Below are 12,239 nucleotides of genomic sequence, written 5' to 3'. Positions count from 1 at the left end.
GGACGTGCACACTTACCTGCTGTGCCACTGGGCCGGCCCCACTCATTTTGTTATATGCAAAATATATGGGCAGACTATCACTTTTATGAAATGAACTTTGACATGTTTTTCCTTAAAGCATCATAATACATTACAGGCAGATTGCTCTTTAAATCTGGTACTTATGTACCAGGCACTCTTTTATTTTAAGTAATTGTTAAGCTTTCACAATGACCCTATATAGTAGTTACTATTTTTATGCATTTTACAGATGAGGAAACTGAGACTTAGAGAGTTAAGTAACTTGCCCAAGGTCACACTGCTACTATTTGGTGGAGCTGGGATTCAAACACAAGCAGTCTGCCTTCACACTCCATGCCCTTAACCACAAGCTATAAAATACTCTTATTGTATTAATTGCCATAATTTATTTATCTCCTCTACTTTTGATTGACATTTCAGTTGTTTCCAGTTTGGGGCTCTTATGCACAGTGCTGTTACTCTTCACCATGTCTCCTGGTGCACAAATACAAAAAATCTCTAGAGCAGTGGTCCTCAGAAATCCCACTCTGATTCAGCAAGTCTGTGTTAAGGTCTGAGAATTGTGTGTGTGAGGAAGATTGGCCCTGAGCTAACATCTGTTGCCAATCTTCCTCTATTTTGTATGTGGGACTCTGCCACAGCATGGCTTGATGAGTGGTGTAGGTCCAGTGGCCAGGATCCGAATCCTTGAACCTACTCGGCTGCTGAAGTGGAGGGCTCCAAACTTAACCACTATGCCACCAGGCTGGCCCTAGAAACCACACTTTATTTTATTTTATTTTTCTTGAGGAAGATTAGCCCTGAGCTAACATCCGCCACCAATCCTCCTCTTTTTGCTGAGGAAGATTTTCCTTGAGCTAATGTCTGTGCCCATCCTCCTCTACTTTATATGTGAGACACCTGCCATAGCATGGCTTTATAAGCAATGGGTGGGTCCATACCTGGGATCCAAACCAGCAAACCCCGAGCTGCCAAAGCATGTTGGCAAACTTACACTGAAAAGGACCACACAGTAAATATTTTAGGTCTTGAAGGCCATGAATGGTCTCTATTACATATCCCATCTCTCCCCTTTTTTTAATCCTTTAAAAGTACAAGAAATATTCTTAGCTTAGTTCTAGGATTATACAAAAACAGGCCTCAGGCAATCCCTGGTCTATACCAATAAGTGGAGTTACTGGGAGAAAAGATTCAGTTTTAGTAAAAAATCCTAAACTGTTTTCCTAAGTGGTTATTTTTACTTCCTAAATCTCTCTCGTCTGTGCCCTCTGAATGACTCTCCATACTTACAGCCTCTGCCCAGATTCAAGCCCCTTTCATCTTTCCAGAATGACTGCAGTAGCCTCCTAACTAATCTCCCTGCCCTTCAAAGATAACCTCCATGACACACCTCCTCCCGAACAGACTGTAAGGCAGGAAGACCAATATGGAATTGTATTCATTCCAGTGGCTCAAGCCAAAAACCTGTAAGTCACCCTTGACTCTCTTTTTCTCACACCACACAGCCAATCATCAGTAAATTTCTGTTCCCTCTACCTTCAACATTTATTCTGAATTAAGCACTTCTCATCACTTTACTGCTATTATTGTATCCAGGCCACCATCACCTACTGCAACAGCCTTCTAGTTGGTCCCCATGCTTCCACTCTTATTCTACTATAGTCTGTCCTCACAGCAACTAGATCCCTTACAGCTGTAAATCAGAAGACATTCTCAAAACCTTCCAAAGGCAAGGCAATGAAATCCCAAGTCCTTACCGGAGCCTACAAGGCCTACCTGAACAAGTCCTTACCTGTTACTTGCATCTCTCTTCCTACTTTTCCTCTTATACACCTCAGCCCTACCTTTGACACTCCAATTACATTCCCACCCCAGTGTGGGCCTTGGATGTGAACCTTTATCAAAAATCTGTGGAAAATCAAAGTAAACTGTATCTGCTGATCTCCCCAAGCACTTACACTCAAATTTCTCACTCAACCATTCTAAAGGTAAGTTAGCTACGATTTTCCTTACACAAACCACCCTTCTTAGAATTGCAATTAATACTGCTTAAATAGTCTACCAGCTGTCTAAGCTGTGTTCTGTGGTTATCTTGTATTCTCTATATATTACATAGTTCCTAGGTTCTCTTCTACATTGTTTTTTATAAATACAAGTCAAATGCTAATCTACAGGTTGTCTGGCAGAGCATCCACTTACTAATAGCTTACAGGATTCTTTAAAACTCCTGGATTCATTCATTCAGTAGCCACCATTGAGTGCCAATCTATCAAGCGGAGCAGTAGGCTCAGGTTGAGGCAAAAATAATTGAAACATAGTGTCTTCAGGGAAGTGGAAGAGGGAGGCAGATAGGGAGAGCAAGAGGAAAGAGAGAAAAACAGAAAAAGACAAGGAGACACAGAAAATAGGGAGAGTCAAAGAAAGACAGTAGGGAGACAATGACAATAGAATACTGCTAAGTGCTCCTACACTAGGGATACTGACGAGCATGCTGTCCTTCTTCATAACATTGATTGAATTTTTTCATTTATAATTTGAATTTAAACTTGTAGTTTAAAATATCTGATATTTTCCCTGATGTGTGCGTGCACGTGCAACCGCGCATGCCACGTGCGTGCACACACGCACACAGTGTAAGTTCCACGAGGGAAGAACTCCTGTTTGCCTCTCCAATCCAGCACCTGGTACTGGAACATTGAAAGTGCTCCCTAAGCTGCTCCATCAAGTGGCTGAAGTGACCATCGTGAAAACACAGAGGGAGGCACAACAGTCTTTCTCAAGGGCTTCTAGTATTTTTGATATTTTTGCCCTAACATCTAGAATCGTATATGATTTATTTTTATTCTTTCTTGATTAATAATAGTAGTTTTTAACACTGCAGATATTTTCCGTTGCTTATAGTTTAGGCCACATTCCATAGGTTTTATTCACTACCTTGGTATTCTAAATAGTTTGGAAGTAGTTTAGATTTCTTTGATTCAGTTATTGTTTAGAGAGTTGAGAATGTCTAAACAGTTTGGATTTTTAAATTTAAACTTTTTATTTTTACTTGTTTTACTGCTTGTAGTCTGTGAGTGTGGCATGTACATTTCTGTGCTTTGTGGAGTTTGTTGAGATTTTTTCTTTGTGGCCTAATATATATATACAAGGTTTGTAAATTGTCTATAAAACTTTAGTCTATTGAAATAATCTTTTACTGTCTTTTAATTTCTTTTTCTCTTTCTAGTAGTTTTTACAATGCATTTGTAACTTTTTATTGAAATAATTCCATACATCCTGAAAAGCTGCAAAAATAGTAAATGATTTGCCCTTCACCTACATTCCTCATATGTTAATATTTACTACATTTGTTTTATCATTCTCATTAATTTTCTCTCTCTGGCTCATCTCCCGTAGGTCGTCAATTCCCTGAGGACACTACATTTCAACTGTTTTTGCCTCATCCTGTGCCTACTACTATGCTTGCTACCTTCACACTCAATGGTGGCTACTGAATGAACAGATCTAGGATTTTCAAAGAAACCTGTAAGTGGTCATCATAGATAGTCTGTCAGAAAACTGGTAGATTGTCATGTGACCTCTACCCATTAAAGAGCATCTGAAAGAAACTCTAGTTTAAATTTTGTTCTGACATGGGGTCCCCTTTACCCCTAAACACTTCAGTGTATATTTCTTCAAAGACAAGAACATTCTCTTGTATAACGACAATTATCAAAATCAGGAATTAACATTTATACAGTATTATAATCTATAGACATTCAAATTTGGTCAGCTTTCCAGCTAATATCCTTTATAGCAAAAGGGAAAAAAAAAAGTTTTTCTGGTCCAGGATACAATTCAGGATTACAAATTCATTTAGCTATCATGTCACCTTAAGTCTTCTGTAGTCTAAAGTAGTTCCCCAGTCTTTCTTTTTCTTTCACAACCTTGATATTTTTAAAGAGTACAGGATAATTATTTTGAAGAATGCCTCTGAATTTACTAACCTCTGATGTATTCCTTATATTTAGAACTAGATTATGTGTTTTTGGCAAAAATACCAGAGAAGGACTCTTCTCTCCTTCTCAGTGCATCATATCAGGAGACACATGATGTCCATTTATCCCATTACTGTCATGTTAGCTTTCAACACTTGGTTAAGGCAGCGTCCGCCAGGATTCTTCACTGTACAGATACTATTTTCCCTTTATAATTAGTAAGTATCTTGTTGTACTTTGAGACTATGTACATATCTCATTTCTCATCATACTTTTACCCACCAGTTTGAGCATCCATTCATGATTCTTGGCCCAATTAGTTTTTGTTATGGTGGCTGCCAAATTGTGATTTTTCTGATTCCATCATTCTTTGTGGATTTATTACCTGCAATTCTATAATAAGGAGGACCTTTCCTTCTTTCCCATTTATTTTTTTCTTCTTTTATTTATATCAGTGTGAACTCATGGATTCCTATTTTATAATCCATGATTATCGACATTTATTTTCATGCTCACATTGTCCTCAATTTGGCCAGTGGAAGCCCCACCAAGTTAGCTCTTGTGCATTATACATTTTAATTTTACATTATTTGGCACATAAAAATGAACTAATTTATCTTTTCAAAAAGTCAAAAAGAACAAAATGTAACAAGGGCCTAAGAGAAGACAGTGGCAAGGAGAAAAGAAATTTGAGAAGTACACAGATGTCAAAACGTGTGATAATTAACTAGATATGGGGAGGAAGGGAAAAGTCTAGGATAGGATGCTTTGCTGGTTTTGTCTGGGTAACAAAAGAGACATAGGCAATATTCACTGAGAAGGCGAATATAGCACTTTGGTGAATGTTCTTCCAAATGTTTTTCTATTCATATGCTTATATATAATAATATACTAGCTACTTCATTCAATACCTTCTGATCTGGGGGCTGGCCCAGTGGCGCAGCAGTCAAGTGCACACATTCCACTTCGGCAGCCTGGGGTTTGCCGGCTCAGATGCCAGGTGCAGACATGGCACTGCTTGGTGGGCCATGCTGTGGTAGGCATCCCACATATAAAGCAGAGGAAGATGGGCACCGATGGTAGCTCAGGGCCAGTCTTCCTCAGGAAAAAGAGGAGGATTGGCAGCAGATGTTAGCTCAAGGGCTAACCTTCCTCAAAAAAAAAAAAAAACCAAGCTGGAGGCAATATCCAATAATAGTGAATGGTTAAATAAACTATGACAAATATTATTGACACATCTACATCTAAAACTATAAATTTAAATATTTAAGAATACATTTTTATGTTATCTATTTATGTTTCAATCTTACATCAAACATATTTATGATACAATCTTAAATAAAAAATATAGTACTGAATTTTCTGTTAAGTAGGAACATGTTTCATCTTTTTGGTTGGCTTGGTGTTTTTCTGTACCTACTTTTCCATCGTCATGTGTTACTTTCACAATAAAAAAATTTATTAAACAATTAAAGGATTGCCTTAGTGCCTGAGGGAAGGGAAGGTTTTAGCCTTTCGTTCTCTCACTTCTGTTTCCTTTCTCTCTGATAACATATAAATAAACATTTATATCATCTGACTAGAAGCACCAAATCAAGCCATCAGAAGATATAAATGCTAAAACAAAAGAAATGAAATGAATAAAGGAGAAACCAGACAAATCAGATAAAAATCTGATTTAACAACTGATGTTGATGAAGAAAAGATGCTGCCAGACGTTATCATGGGGTGACCAATAAATTTTTATCTTAAGAATCAGATCTGATCACCATTAGCAGGGGCATTTTAAAAAAGAGTAAAATTACTAGATGTATATTAACTGATTTCTGATCTCTATTATAGATTTAAGCATAAAACACTTGTTTGACATTTTAGTTTACAATGCTTTTCCTCTACACCCTCTCATTTGACCATTTTCAACCTTACTGGATCTTAAAGGATCAACCAACTCCATCACCACCAATTTGCTGATGAAGTAGGTGTGTAAGGGATGACTTTACATGCATGTTTAAGGGCCACACACCCCATATAAGTAAGGTTTATGTAGGACCCCAAAATATGAAGACTGGGCATTGGAAGGGAGTCAAATCCAAATCCTTATGGGTTACTCCTTTTTCTTGTAAAGTGTCTTTATTCATCACAATTTTAACCTGTCAAGACTTATATAACATTTAACCTTTTGAGACATGCATAACAAATAGCTTGGACCTGCTACGAGTTCAGTTGGTAAGGATTATGCTGCCAGCAGTGTGGTTCTGGGTTCTGGAGCCACGCTGTCTGGATCTGCAACCCGGCTTCATCTCATCACTTATTAGGTATATCACCTGAGGCAGGATGCTTAACTTTTCTGTGCTTCACTGTTTCTTAGCTGTAAAATGAGGACAAATATCTACCTTATTAGGGTACGGTGAAGATTAGACGAGTTAACATATGTAAAACATGTATAACCATGCCTGGCACATGGTAAATGCTCAATAAAGATCAGCACTTAATGTTTGGTGCTTGAGAAAGAATATGCGACAGGTGCTTTCAACTGATTCCTTTCTCACTGCTCACTGCTTTGCTCTGAAGTAACAACTTACATTTGTATAGCACTTTAGTTTTCAAAACACTTTCAAACTCATTATCTCATTTCAGTTTCACAAACAATTGGCAAAGTAGGCAGGCTGCACACAGCTAAAAGTGGCCAATTTAAAAGGAGACCCCAGGCTCTTGCCACTATACCATATCCCACTGCCAAGTGACAACCTCCGTAGCCTTGGGGCAAGCCTTCCTAATTTAAAATGCGTTACTTGAGAATTTCAGGGATCTCTCGGGTGCAGCTGGCTTCTTTACAAAGCTTTCTGATGCAAAGAGAAACCTGCTCCCAAGAGTAAGATGAATTCATTCCTTTTAGAGCAGGAGAGAAAGGCTATTATGGCCTGAAGGAAGAATCAGATGTTAATTTCTCCTGAAATCTTTTCATCCATTATCTTTGTGAGACTGGGACAGTTTAGGGTCTAAAGACATGCTCTTCCTCTCCATTTGATTGTTGTATGTGAAATATATCACAAATCCAGAAAGGTGCATAAAATATTTGCATGGCCGGCCCATTTGTTGTTAAGTGTAAAATGTAACAATACGAGTGACTGCTATAGGTGGTGGATTTTAGCTATGTAACTTGTTTTCATCATATCTATTAAAGTCTTCAAGAAGAGGAGATTCTAAACGCTACCAGGGCTTGAGAGAATAAAAGTTGCAAACTCTAAGAAGATCACTTCGTCAGAATTTAGAGACAGAAATCTCATCAAAAATCAACGCCCCGGGGCCGGCCTGGCGGCATGGTGGTTAAGTTCACACACTCTGCTTTGGTGGTCTGGGGTTTGTGGGCGAGGAGAACTCATCAAGCTATGCTGTGGCACATCCCACATACAAAATAGAGGAAGATTGGCGCAGATGTTAGCTCAGGGCCGATCTTCCTCAAAAGAAAATAAAAAGCAACACCCAATGAATGAGTTTATAGGATTACAAAAGTAACTCACCCTAAATAATGGTTTGTAAATTCTAATGGATTCCATTCGAATGCTCCAGAAGCTATGATGACAGCTAAGATCACCTCAGGCTGAGTGATCTAAGAGATACAGTAATCCTGGAAAGTGTAACAGCTATAATGTAAATAAAAGAGAGGTTATCTACCCTGAGTTGCCTGGAGTGCAAAAAGTAATGACTTTGGAAAGAAGCAAAATTTCACCAGTGTTTATCTCGCACTGTCCAGGGTAGTCTATATTTGGCAGACATAAACATTCTAGCCACTACTGGGCTACAGGACATGTTTAATTCTTCAAGCCTTACAGTCTGGATATGAGATGCCTTGAGGTTACCCAATTCTCTCCTCTTTGATTTAATGCTCACCAAGCACTCTGACCAGAGGGGGCCCTGGTCAGCCGATATTCTGTTTATTGGAAAGGCATATGGCCCTTTATGAAATGGCATTCTGGTGGGTCGTTAATCAATCTTGGACGGATTAAGTTAGTGTCCACCAGTGTCCCTGAGCCAGATTTCCTCATGGGGGGGAGGGGGAAGGTTGTACTGCAAGAAGCCAGAGCTGAGGAGCAAATTCTCCACTTAAATCTATGAGTATGAAACACATGGGGTCAAATCCTATTTTCTTCACTAACTAGTTTTGTGACACCAGTCAGGTAGTTCACTTTGACCTTTAGTTTCCTCATGGATAAACAGCCAACTTTACGGTTGCTGGGAGGATTATTTATAGTGTTTAGCACAGTTTCTGGCAGAGTAGGTATACAGATCTGATTCCTGTTGTTACACAGAGGCAGACCTTCAACGTCAGGGGGCCCCAGCACGGCACTACATAAAGTCATAAACAGACACTAGCCCAGGTCTACCCTCCATCCTTCCACTCTCCATTCTCCTCTTGGGTCAAACACTTGCTTTGACAATACAGAGTAACCATGGCATAAGGCTGTCTCATAAATAGTCAAATTCAGAAGGAGGAGGAAAAGGATGCAATTCTTTGAAAGCAAATTTATGTCATTAGTCTCTTTTAGCAACCAGGCTGTAAAACTATTCACAGTAGTGAAAAGCCAACTGTATGCAAAATATAAAGCATTCATCAGTAGACAGAAAACTTAAAAGATGGTAGAGCAGTTGTGAAACTTTTGATTGGAAAAAGATCATCATAAAAAATTACACAGTTGACACACTGTGAAAGCACTTTGGCTTTCTTCTACCTTGGCCAGTTGAGAGCAGAACACAGCCAATCCCTCATGCAAAGTGTCAGCATCAGCCCTTATTTTCCACCCACACATTTCCAGGTGTAACCACTTCCTCGTAGTTCTAGGCTACGTGAAGTCTGGCTCCACAGCAGCAGAATACTTCTCTGAGCTCTACCTCGGCAGGAAGCATATAAGAGGTTTATGACTAAGGCAAGAATCTTCCTCAGAATCAAGACTTGTCCTACTCTTCTGGTTAGACCATAAGCCTGGCTTTTTTTATATTTGTACCCTCCTCCTTCCGGACTGCCGCTCTGACCTATGTCTTGTTGACTCACCCTCTCTGGACGAGCCCCGGCTGTGGAAATGCGTTTCCTGCCTCGTGGCAGCTGGCTCAAAACTGACAGGAGCTGTCACTTACATTATCATATCTAGCCCAGCTTCAGAGATCCCAGACCTCAGCCCTCCCTCCACAGCCATGACCCCAAAGTACCCAAGTTCTTGGTGGTGACCTAAAAAGGGAAAGTCAACTGAAAGTTATTGACCAAAGGCCTTTTGTGCACAAGAAAGCAGTCCCAGATAAAGAGTGTTCACAGGGGCAATAATGTTGGAAGCAGGGTTTTTTTCTCTAAGCAACCAAGAGCTGTAGAAAATCCAAGGAAATTTCAGTCCCTTAAGTAAAAGAGTAATAAGAGAGTTTGGGGGGCTTTTCTATAAGCAGAGTTGGGAAAAGATTAAAAAGCACTAAAAAGGATTGTTAAAGAGCTTCCAGATTTAAGTAAATGTATTTCCTTAAATGTTGCTCTAAACCAGAAGTTTTTAACCTGAGGTGTATGCACATTTTTGGGGGGTGGAGATAATGTTTTTGAAACCATAAACATTTTGTATATATGTGTGTCTATGTCTTTTTTTTGCTGAAAAGGTCCATATTTCATTGCTTTCTAAAATGCATCTATATCCTAAAAAGTTAAAAAATAATAATCTAAACCATACTTTTCTTCAGTGTATATCATGGTAATAATGATTTATTAAAATGAAAGCTTTATAGTATAAAGAATGCTATTTCCATTCAAAAGTCATATTTAACTAAAATTCGGTGCTAATCAATGGCCTCAGTTTACCATGCCTATGAGATGCTAAACTACTTCTTGTCTTCTTTTTTTTTGAGAAGGATTAGCCCTGAGCTAACTGCTGCCAATCCTCCTCTTTTTCCTGAGGAAGCCTGGCCCTGAGCTAACATTCGTGCCTATCTTCCTCTACTTCATATGTGGGACGCCTACCACAGCATGGCTTTGCCAGGCAGTGGCACGTCCACACCTGGGATCTGGGCCGGCAAACCCCGGGCCACTGAAGCGGAAGGTTCGAACTTAACTACTGCGCCACCAGGTGTGCCCCCGACTTCCTGGTTTTGATGTTGTACCATAGGTTATGCAGGATGTCAAACTGGGGGAGATGGGGTGAAGGTTGCACAGGACCTCCCCATACATTTTCTTTGCAACTTCCTATTAATCTATAATTATTTCAAAATAAACAATTAAAAAAATCTTTTTTGAAGCATAGATTCTAGAATCTGGCAGAGTTTGTTTTTTTTTTAAAGAATTTCATTTTTCCTTTTTCTCCCAAAGCCCCCCGGTACATAGTTGTGTATTTTTAGTTGTGGGTTCTTCTAGTTGTGGCATATGGGACGCTGCCTCAGCATGGCTTGTTGAGTGGTGGCACGTCCACGCCCAGTATCTGAACCAGCGAAACCCTGGGCTGCCAAAGCGGAGCACGCAAACTCAACCACTCGGCCACAGGGCCAGCCCCTGGCAGAGTTTGGTTCTTAATCCCAGCTCTGCATTTAAAACTTGTTCGATGCTGGCAAGTTATTAAGTTCTCTGTTTCCTCATCTGTACAAGGGCACAGGTGCAGTTCCTACCTCTAAAGAACTGCCGCATATACAGTTCTGAGCACATGGCCTGACCCGTGCAGCATCATACAAACGGTCATGATTACTGTTAGGCCATATGGTCAAGGCCCGGACATCAGCCTTCACTGGGCGACAGGTACATGGTTTTCAGACACGGTCCTGAAAGAGGAAACAAACTGTCTCCTTTGGGGTAGTCTTAGAAACCCACATCTATAAAGTGACAGTAAACGTCATAAGCAAGGAGCTGCTCTTTGGAAATAAAAAGAAAATCTAGTGTAACAGAGAACAGTAAGGGGCTAATAAAGGAAGGAAAGGAAACACACACACAGCAAAAGCAAGGAATGAGACCGTGTTTTTAAATGGATATTCCAGGTCATATTTGCTCAGCATCAACAGTGTGCTTAAGGACCTTTCAAGTTAGAACCTTCATCTAAATTATTTCTTTTCTGTTTAATAGTAGACAAAATAATGATAGTATACATTTCACAAAGCTCCATTTGTTTTCCATTAAGGATTATTTAACTAAACGTAAAGTTTGGAAATGGGCTAATATGACTTTTAAAAGAAAAATGAAAGGAGGATCATATAATTAATCATTTTTATTAATAATTTGCTTTCAAGGAGTGCATATGCTAATGTGAGACACATGCAAAAAAGAATTTTAATATCATGTAACACAATAAGGTTTAAGGCAGAGATACGTCCAGGGTGCAGTGAGAACAGAGCAGGGGCAATGACGTCAAACTAGAGGGTCATAACTGCTGGAGGACATGACACCTGAGCTGAGTCTTGAAGGTGAAGTTAAGAATGAGGCAGTGAATAAAGTGCAAGAGTTGACAACAGCTAGTTCAGGCAGAAGGAACGAACGGCAAGAGCAAAGGGGCAGGGGCAGTGGCAGCGACTTGTGAGCAGTTTGGTGTTACTACAACATCAAGTTCAAGGATGGGCATGATAGCTCAGATAGTGGGGATGGGAGGTAAATGACATTTAAAGAAAAGTTTTCTTCAAGCTTTCCCACTGTATACAAATCTTAGAAAAAATATTTGTGCAAGCACTTTCATCACAGAACATCTATTTCTGTGATGAGCAAAGACGACAAGACATGTCTTGGAAGAGCTGTGCTTAATTTCCATGAACAAACTCCCCATTTCCTCTCTATTTTTCTCTGCAAACTGAGAAAACATAACAGTTGTTAAGCACTTAAAAGCGGTCCTTTTTTTTTTCTCCCTTGGAACAGGCAGGGGTCTGATGACCTTTATTATAAAATGTGAGATCTTAAGGGAATCACAGAGGAAGCTGGAGCAACACTGAGTCATAGAAACCTGTAGAAGTGATTGGTTTCTCCCTGACTGTTTGCTTAGGGATGCACTTTTCAAATTATTTTTGAGATTTCTGGTCTGAGGACTAAACATCTTGGCTAATTTTATGGGCACAGGGAAGGAAGCACATTTATTGGTTATCATGTTTGTTGTGTGTGTTTGAAACGTCACAGAGCCTCTGTTTTCAATGCTTCTGATCTGGTTGGCCTCAAACCGAGATACTGACCTCATACCCCAGTTGCTCGGTGAGACTGACTTTGGGGAAGAGAGCACAGCACAAGACCTGCACCCCCTCCCCCTT

At 39.7% G+C, this 12,239-nt stretch overlaps 1 long non-coding RNA gene across 1 annotated transcript in view; it reads right to left on the bottom strand.

Moving 5' to 3' along the window:
- Positions 1-5,358: 5,358 nt before the first annotated feature.
- Positions 5,359-12,239, bottom strand: part of LOC124237495 (uncharacterized) — a 37,657-nt gene continuing 30,776 nt past the window's right edge. The window contains exons 2-3 of the long non-coding RNA XR_006888016.1: positions 7,520-7,642; positions 5,359-6,366 (exon numbers count right to left, since the gene is read on the bottom strand). This is a non-coding gene — a long non-coding RNA (uncharacterized LOC124237495). The remainder of the gene's footprint in view (positions 6,367-7,519; positions 7,643-12,239) is intronic.

Source organism: Equus quagga, chromosome 3 (genome assembly GCF_021613505.1).
Source record: "Equus quagga isolate Etosha38 chromosome 3, UCLA_HA_Equagga_1.0, whole genome shotgun sequence".
In the NCBI taxonomy this organism is placed as follows: domain Eukaryota; kingdom Metazoa; phylum Chordata; class Mammalia; order Perissodactyla; family Equidae; genus Equus; species Equus quagga.
Note: the sequence above shows the minus strand (reverse complement) of the source record. Positions and strands in the feature narration are given on the sequence as shown.